This window comes from Buteo buteo, chromosome 4, assembly GCF_964188355.1.
Source record: "Buteo buteo chromosome 4, bButBut1.hap1.1, whole genome shotgun sequence".
NCBI classification, from domain to species: domain Eukaryota; kingdom Metazoa; phylum Chordata; class Aves; order Accipitriformes; family Accipitridae; genus Buteo; species Buteo buteo.
This window is the reverse complement of record NC_134174.1, coordinates 31,161,640-31,171,961: the sequence shown is the minus strand read 5'-3', so window position 1 is coordinate 31,171,961 and position 10,322 is coordinate 31,161,640.

The window sequence follows — 10,322 nt, the reverse complement described above, 5'->3', positions numbered from 1 at the left end:
GCAACAACAAATTAAGTAACTCTAGAGGTGCCAGAGACAAACCAAGAGACTGAAATACTGGAAGGCAGCTGTACATTTCCACCTTTCATTGGTGAGCACCGAGCCATAAGTAAAAGCTGCGGCACCTCCCGAGAGAGCAGAGAGCATCCAATCTTCAGCTCCAGCCAATAAATATTCAACTGTAGCATTTGTCCTGTGATTACAGATCAAATCTGTTTCCATCTGGCTGTCAAAGCTGAAGCAGCACTCAGCCAAAGTATCACAGACTACTCTTCCATGGCTACGTTATCCTTTAAACATTACCCATGCTTTACTTATATATAAAAATAACAGTGCAGCCACTAAGGTAGGGGAATATGGAGTGTGATATAATTGAAAAAAGGACTGGCATTATATCTTCAAATAAAGCAGTACAAAGATTTGTGTATATTTAGTGTCTTATAAAAGGTTTGCGGAAAAGGGCTGATTGTCTCAGAGCATTCATCCAGTGTCCTTGAACAGCAAATGTATTTGCATATGAATTACCAGAAAAAACATTAATTGTTGTTTCCAAAGATGAAACTTTTTCCTTATGCCCATATTAAATATTTAATTTTCCCCTCTAAACAAATATCCTGTTACTGAGAAGAAGGAAGAAAAAAGAAACAATCCACAAACACAAAATCAAATCGTTCATCTGTCCAGCCTGTGACCGAAGCTTTAGCATGGTCCCGTGAGTTAGTCCTCTGAATGGGAAAATGGGAAACACACACCTATACCTGCTCCCAGTGAACCTGGCCATTCTTGCAGAGCTACAAATACCTCTGGACTACAGCACCGAAGAAAGTGATTCTCTGCCCACTCAGATTATCCCCCATCTTTCCCCAAGCTGTATATGCACGAAGAAATTTATCTGATGTAAACCAAACTGAGTGATGTTTTCTACCGGCCAAAGATCTCCTTCTGGGTTTTGTGCAATAACAGAGATGAAGTTCATTTTTCACGTAACTGCTGCAGAAATATTATTCCAAGGCCTAATATTGCCTTTTTGTTCAAGCAAACCTCATGCTGAAGTGAAGATTTTTATTTTATTAATGTTTGTATAAGAACAAAGAAAGTTCTTTTTTTATTTACTCTGTAAAGCAAAGAAATGAACAGTGAACATTAAAATACTACATGAGTTTAGATATTTCAAACCCCAAACAGCTCCGGTTTAATGGATGTGTATTTTTTGTCTGTATAATGAATGTTTCTAAATATACTCAAAGAAAAGGAAGACTATTTACCTTTTTAATATTTAATATTTTGCAGCCATATATATGGAAACAATTTACCATGGGTATATTTCTAGTGAAAGAAAACAGCTCCATTACAAGGCTGAAATGTAGCTTTGATTGCAAAAGCTCTGAAACACCCATGTTTTGTATCCTGAATGTCAAATAAAAAACAGTCGACACCAGAATCTTGAAATGAACTGTATATAAACCAGCAAGTAATCAAATCCAAAATATGATTTAAAATCTTGCACAGTGGTTCATGCCCAGATCTATTTATATGCTGAAATACTTCAAAATTATATCAGCTGGAACTTCTGTCTCCATCCCAACGCCTCACATTCATCGTTTTAAAAAATGATGTTATTTGAAGGCTGTTCATTTCAAAATGCCAACGATTGTGATTTTCACATCACCCCTTAAAATCCCATCACCCATTTCTTTGACGTAGCCAACACTTATGGCACTTAATGCCATTTCCTACACTCGAGGCTAACAGAGACATCAGCACAATGTGGCAGACAGGATGAAAGAATTGATGATGGAACCTACAGGAACCTCCCAGGAGACCTGTACTCTCTGCAGGCAGTGGCAAGACGCCAGGCATCCCCCAGCAACCAAGATGCCTATTTAGACAATGGAATCATGCCTTCAATTCACAAATTTCTAAAGGAAGGAAATTCATATTTATACTATTTTTTATTAATTATATATTATATCATTATATTCTCACTTAGGTGATTTTGGGTAGAGAAATTCAACCATGTACCATCTCATATTAAAAGTAATTATGTGATAGTTTCACATGTTTACACTGCTTTCTCCATTGCAAAAATTACTGTTGAATATGTAGCAAAGGCCAATATCACTGTACAGATAATTAATATACAGTAAAGGGTTGATTCCTCATTTCTTTATTCTTTGTATCACCTGCAAAAGAATCTTCTCCCAAACCTCATAAAGAATAATCTTTATCTAATCCTTGGTTTTTCTTTTGGCTTAATTTTTGTCAGTTGCTTTCTTACAAACATAGTAAATAACACATGGTTTCCCCCAGGGAATTAAACCCTAGAACTCTATGGCTCAAGTTAAGACCTTGTAGTTTATCATTTGAGCAATAGATACAAGTCTTCAAATCCTATACACAAAGCAGTAATTACGTGCAGGTTTTTATGTGTGTCTTCTATATGTAAATGAGAAGGTATGAACCCATTACAAATTAAGCTCATATAGATGGGCATATTTTGATTGTTGCCCGGCATTTAAGCCAGTGCCCTTGTAGGGGTCTAATCATCTAGAGAGAAAGATCTGCCGCTAGCAAGGCACTTAAGGTCACAGATATTACTCTTCTGAAGAGCTGGCTTTATTAATCCTAACCCAGTAAGCAGGTAGTTTGACAGTCTGCACTGGAGCAGCTACTGAAATATAGCAACCAAATCTCTGCCCAAACCAAAATAGAAAAAAAACTCCTGACATTTCTTTGCCTACCTAGGTAAGCTCTTTTTCTTACCTACATGGTTTGACTTTGGTACATGAGAATGATCAGTCGCACGACATCTACGGTGATGTTTAGGCGGTAAATTTGTTCCCAATTCTGCTTATGCTTCCTTCTTTTACACATAATTATGTTACTTTACACCTTCAGATGGCCCAGACTCCATAAAGCCACAGGGCCACAGTGTCCCAGGAGACTCCAGCATGAGATCGGATCAACCAGGGCTTTGTCTGGTCAAGTCGTGAAAAGCTCTGAGTATGGAGAGTCCAGTGCTGGTCCATCCTCCTGGGTGGAAAATTTTTTTCCAATCTCCAACCCCAACCTCACAAGACACAACCTGTGGCCCCTGCCACACTGTCTGGCATTTAAGATGAGTGTCTCCATCATCTTTTTAGGAAGACAATTAACTCTATCCCAGCTGAAAAGACACCTACTCTTCGAGTAGTTGCAGGGTGCTGTTAAATCACCCTTAGCCTCTTCTTCAGTACACTAAACAAGCCCAATCTCTTCAGCCTCTCCTCCTAGGTCTAGTGCACTAAGCCCCAACCTCTCCAGGTCCTATACTTACACTTACTTTCTTGTGCATGATCACAGCAGTACTTTGACACACTGGTAAGACAATAATAGTCATAGTACCAGCTACCAGTTTATTGATAGTAAAAGGCTGATCTTCATTACCTCTAGCAGTGGTAAAAGCTCCTTTTTCTCTGTATCATTTTCCTCATAAAAAAATTGCAGTCTGTATCAATCAGGTACTGCCAGAACGCAGAAGTCACCCAGGGAGTATCACTGCTATTACACTGGAGAAGCACAGGTTTTCATCTGGCAAGGCTTCACACTGAAGAGGAATTTTAGGGGCAGGATCGTCCTTTAGCAGACTAAAGGGGAAGAGCGCATGTTGGGAAGACTAGTGAGCTGCCCACACACAGGGTAGCATGTGTACTGGGAAGGATAAATGCTTCCCTACGAAGAACAAGGATCAGGACCACCCACCAATCTTGGTGGCCAACAGAGCACAAGAGGCAGTTGCTCAACCCTGCTCAACCATGGTGAGACCCAGCTCCTAATGCATTTCCCCTCCACATCCCGCAGGCACTGCCAAACTCTCTAGCCAGCCATGAGATGAGTGCACATACTCATCTACTGCCACGCAAATCTCCCCACCTGCACATTACCTGAATGTTCCTCCTGAAGAAGGGACCTCATTCTGAGTCTCCTGCTTCCCTGGGCTCTGGGGCTATTTTCTCTATTTTGCAGTGCTTTCTTTTTTGTAACATTTTGCACACTTAAACATGCACTGCCAATTACATTCAATTTATCTATTCCTGCATTACAAATTTCTAAATGGGCCCTGTTCATCCTTTCAGTTTTGTTAATAAATCATTTTGGTTGCATGCAGATGCCTGCCAAAATAAGGAAGATTCATGAGACTGAGTTACAAGCATTTATTAATTAGAGGGATCAAGGTGTCACAAGCACAAAACATCTATCCCAAACTGAGAGCTGGCAAATTGTCACTGTAGTGCACCGCTATAGTAATGCAATAGAAAAAAAGCAGCGTATGTAACACTCCTGCTCTACAAACCCACATTATAGCATTAACTTCTGCAATATTTGCCCTTGAGGTCCTGGGCAATGCTGCCAGGTTGGAGAACACAAACCACACATTATTTCTTTTCTCCCCTTGAGCCAGTCCAGCTACGCTCACCCTACTTTCAGACTACTTATACTGGACCTTGAACACAGCACTATCTTGAAAATGGTCCACATGGAAAATATTCCCATGCAGAAAGATTCCCCACAAACCTTGCAGGAAGCAGCACAGACATTCATCCCCGCTGGCATCATACTGGCCATACTTCAGTACCATCTTACCTTCAGCCTGGCAAACGTGGATGCCAGCCCTGTTTTGCAGATAGTAAGCATGTAATTGAACCACCTGCTTTCCAGGCCCTCTGCTGCAAGTGCACTATTTCATGATTTGTGGTGGGTGAAAGCAAATGCAAGTTTCCACAGTGACACTGGGCATTAATAACCCATAAATAAACTGTCATGTTGACAGCAGGAACAGCTTGCTGGGTGGATACATTTCTTCTCCCCTAGTAGGAACAGACAGACTGGAAGGACGCACCAAGTGTTCACTACCTGCGCTAGCAGGCTGAATCTGTTTCCGAGCAGTCAGAGAACATTTTCCAAGACCTATCAAATTCACAGAGGACAACCCCTCTGTGAACTGCTAGTATCCCTGGATTCACTGATAGCCACAGACACAGCTAAAACAGTCACTGGCTAAAACAGTCCTGCATACATGAAAGCCAAGAAACACATCCCCCCCACAATGCAGACCTGCTCCCAAAGATGAAATATTTCCCAAGCTCTTTCCTACCCCCTGAGCCATCAGTCTTAGAAGTTTCTTTAAAGAAGCGGTGACAAGAAATACATTCTGATGTAAACTTTTAATTCTCATATTTTCAATACAGCTTCAACTCCTATTCATTTTTATATTGTTTTATATTTATATCTGCTTAATTCACTTTGCTTATCTAGCACAAAGCAGCCAGCTGGACATGGAAATGTATTTAATGAAGCAATTCTTTTGTATCCACCTCTTGCTTTCCATCAGCCTTGCTGCCTCCAGAAAATGCCAGGTAGTAGGCATCCTGGCCGGGGACTTCAAATAGTCAGTACAGCTGAATTTCCACTATTGTGCTTCCCTCTGCAACCTCTGGCAGTTCCTTTAAACCTTTCTGCCCTGCATGACAAACTACTGACATACGTGTGAGATGGGACACAACCACCTAAGTGGAGATGTGACAAAGTCATCAGCAGCTCAAAGGCAGCATTTTGTTTGCTCCATTTCAGCCTGCCACTGTGTCTTGTTTGGGCTGGCTCATTAAAAAGCCATAAAGGTTGCTCAGTCATGCTCAGACTACAGATTTCCATACTCATATTGTTTCTAAATATTTAAATAACAGTCTTGCAGTGACAGCTGTATGGTTTCTGAGATGCTTACCTCCACAATAATGGTTTACTATCAAGCAGCCAATTTCTGAATCTGAATTTTAGCTGCTGAACTGCCTACAGGACAGGGAATGTCCAAGCACGTGTTTACACCTTGCACATTAATGGAAAGGAGGTTTGCATGATTAAGACCTGTCCAGATAATAGAGGAGGGTTTTGTACATTTACAAGTCAAAAAAAGTTAAGTTTTTATGAGCAATTTTGAATCTGACCTGTTGCTGCTACCTTCCCTTCACTTACCCTTCAACAAAACCTCGCTCCGTGTACCTGTTCACAACCATTTTTCCTTATATCTGGTCTCCTATATGAACTGCAAATCTCTGCCTGCTCCTGCATCATATAACGAAAGGTGTGAAAGAAAACAACTGGGTCTGCATCAGTATTAGATTTATAAGCAGTTACTGCTAATCATCATGGAACATAACTGCAACCAGCAAACCACAAACTCAACCTTGTCATGCACAAGTCCTAACCCACCACAATCAACATGAGCTGAGCTTATTTAAACAATTTCTATATAACAAGCTTTGGACAACTTGGCTCATTTTACCCAAAATGAGTATTGCACCCTTTTTTTGGTGCAAATACCGTTAGGCAGCTGGAGAACACAAACCTGTGCAAGTTGCACCGCTGCAGCCAGACAGGGACATACAACGCAGCCTCTCCCCACTGCCGCTCCAGTGTCCCAACTCAAGTGGAACCAAGAGCAACTGGAAAGATTGTCTTCTGCCACCATCAAGGCTAATTCTCCTATAGCAACTAATCTGCATGGGCAAACACCTCTGGCATTTAATGTTTTGGGATGTAACAATGCAGCATGGCCTGTCTCACCACCATTTTTTTTTTTCAAGGATTGCCCCATAAAAAGCAAGAATTGCTGCTTTTTATGTCCTCTCACTTTTAAAGCTCCTAATTTCTCACCAACTATTTGGGTACTGTCTATATTGCAGAATCCCTGCTCTCTGGGCTTATAATTGAGATGCCCAACCGTTCTTCTAATAAGCAGTGATAAATAATCCCAATTAGATACTTAATATGAGACTATTTGCCCTTCACCTATAACTGCCCTTTTCCACTCATAAAGGGAGAGGGTTTAGTCTCACCTATATGTTTACTAATAGTTTTCCCTCCTGTGTTAGCATTTCCAGTGCTATTTGACATTTCATTCTCAGGATTTTCTCTTCCAATTATTTTTTATTGGCTGTGATTTTGTGTCTTTTATTAGAGGTGCAGAGGGCCATCTGCCAGAAATTCAACCCCTGCTGCAGAAGCCTTGTGTCAACATCTCCATCTATACAACAGGCTTGCAATTAAAAAACAAAATAAAATTTTAAAAAACACCAAAAACCTAACCTGTTCCTCTCCCCCCTTGCCCTGCTTTCCTGCCTGTTTTGGGTTTGTGAGTGGGTTTTTTTGGTCTGGGTTGGGGCGGGGGGAGAGGGGCAGGGGGTGGTGTTTGGTTGGTTGGTTTTTTTAAACAGAGTGAGTGGTATCTCTGAGTTCAAGTAGGACTAAGCCTGAGTTATAAAAAAAAAAAAAGAAAGAAAAAAAAGAAAAAATGAGGTTCCACTAACGTTTAAAAGCCTTGTTTCCACAGAAGCATGATGCCATCAAACTACTCCAATGCAGATGTGGGAACTCCAAAAGGACTGGGCCTATTTCCATCAAGTTTTGAATACCTCTGGTTTTATTTTCATTCTCCCTTCCCTATAAGGAAATCCTGTCTTCAATTTTAATTAACCCAGACTTTAAAATAGGAGAATATTTTTCAAGTATTTTGCTCATTCACTGTTTAGTGGGTAAATATTCCCAAGGAGACTTTGCAAAATTTTTTTTTACCCTTTTTCCTTTTTTTTTTTTTAGCAGCATAATTGCAGCAGAATTGTTTTCCTTTATCACTGCTGCTTTAAAAGCTAAACTATTTTATTGCTCATTTCTTTCAGAATCATTTCAATTACTGACAGCAAAGCTACTGCACTCTACCGAAGTGCCGCTGTATTCCTCTCCAGCAGAGCACCAGCTGCAGTCATCTAATTTAGCTATTGCAGAGTAATTAGCCGGACCATGGAAGGCCTGACCCGGCTGTTGAAGACACTCTGCCCTGCAGAGGTGAGCGGCTTCAGGACGGACCCCAAGACACAACAGAGCAGCAGCAATACCGAGATCACACACATGGGCATAACCTGGAGCAACTCGACTTTTCTCTCATTCTCATCAAACTTCTAAAGTTTCCTCTTAAAATATCGCAGCCATTAGCCCTCTGACATCAAAATAAATGTTCACATTACAACCTGTGTGTACACTTATCTTTAAGGCCATTGGGTTTTTTATATACCCCATTAGAGGTCACTTTTATCTAACACTTACAGCCTTTAATGGAGCCATGCATTTACCTTCTGCTGAGTGCTTTGTGTTGGTTAAGGTCATTACTTTTATTCAAACTGAGTACCACCAGATTTTCCCCATTATTTGCTCTCAAATACCCTTTATCCATTTCCACATTTTGCTCATTTGCTCACAGTCCTCTGACTTGCAATTTTAATGGTTACACAGTTGTTTCCTCTAATTGAGCAGTGACCTGTTAAGTTCCAAGACTATTTTTATTCTTCACCACCTTAGGTTAATTTGCAGCCTCTTTTGCAGCTAGTGAAACTGCATTTGTTGTATTATGCAGAGCAGCAGGCTCTTTTTCTCTTCCTGGGACTGTATACCAGCTCCTTTATCTTCATCACCCTGTTCCTTTCCCCTTTCTAGCACTATCCCTTTGGTGTTAGCACGGTGCTAAATCTTAGTTCTTTCACCATTTGTATGATTGCAGCCAGGCGCTGTCATTTCCCTACTAGGTGAATGCTTACTGTTCTTCATAAACTTTAACACCTTGCTACTCAGTCAAAGCAATAGTTTTGCAGCTGCTGTTTTCGCTTCAACATATATTTCCTTCATCTTGCCAATTCTTGGGGTACTTGATGTAAAGAAAAGACCTTTTGTCTTAGTTTTCTTTCCACACTAGTTTGTGTTGGCAAAAGTTCAGGGCTCTGCAAAAAGAAATTTCTAAAACAGCTTACCGAAGCAGCTCTTCGGATACTACTCCGTGTATCCATATAGATGTCTAAATTTTCTGAAGTCACTCTATCAAATATTTTGGGGTTAGTTTTGGCAGGATTATGATGGATGGACAACTTTAAGGTCACTGGAGGCTAAAAAGGAAGGAGGACAAGTGTGTTCAGTCCTTCTCTGCTGACGAATGTCCCTGAATAACTCATGCTGTGTGCTGTTCAGCTCTGCACAACCTGTGCAGCTCCTGAACGATGAGACTGTGTTGCTGCTGGCCTGAAGTCTTATGTGATAACAAAGTCCAGACCCTCCACTGGCAAAAGACTAATCCCTGAAATCATTGCTTTCCCATTTTGTGTCACCAGCCCTAACATAGTCGCTCCACCCCTGCTTCTTGAGGCTCTCCAAACAGCTGGTGCTTTTTGCTTCCCTTTGCCTCTACAAAAGGGGCAGGCAGAGCTTGGCTGCCATAGACCTTATAATTGCCTTAAACTACCCTGTGCCAACTTGAAATTAGGCCAATGCTTGAGAATAGCTAAAGACTTGGGTTATTTGCAGGGCTGCCACAACCCTGAATCTGAATGGTACAGGGCAAAAAAGGGGGTTCCACTCATCTGCAATTTCCAGGCCAGAGCTATTGCATTTCAAAGACCAATTGGATACTTGGCTTCACTCTCATTTGGAACATAAGCCGCATATTTTCTAGTTCCCTCCTAAATGAAATAACTATCACATCGGTAGCTTGCGCCAGAGCCAGAAACCCCAGGAGCTAGGGTTCTAGCTTACGAGCCACAAACATGGGGACCTGGGACACGTTGGGACTCAGAGGCTCCTCAAGATCCAGGTGAGCCAGTGGGAAATCCAGTTCATTCAGCAACACAACCGGCTCCTGGAGGAACACCAGCACACCAAACATTTCATTTTCCACCAGCCTGGACGCTTTCCAGCAGCATTCATTGCCCCTCCTCTCCCTCCATCTGGGAAGACAGTTCCAAGATCAGGAGAGATGAGCTTCAGAAAGATTGCCTGCTTGCTCCCGACATTTTCATTGTATTATCACTAAACCCAAATGTCGTTTTCTTACTCAATTCTCCTCCAATTCTACCCTTAAATAGACTGCAATTTTTCTCAGTCATGTTCCTCCAGACTATCTTCCTAAATTAACATGTCATCTGTACAATTTTCAAATTAGTGCAATTTAACATTTCTTGATTCCATTCACATTATTCCTCAGGAATTTTCTGCTGCAAAATGTGACAGCAGTATCTGAGCTGTGTATTAAAAGCAGCTTAATTCTTTAGAGACAAATCCATTCCTCTTAGGTTCCTATGCAGTGCTGCTACAGGATTTGATCGATTGTATTAAAAAAACATTCGGAAATTTTTCTTTCATAATTTTGTACTAAGCAAGTGAGAATGACTTCCAGGAAATATCAAGCTTGTTGTCTTTTTTCAGTTTTCAATAGTTTTAAATGTTAGTAATGAAATGCCTTGATAAAA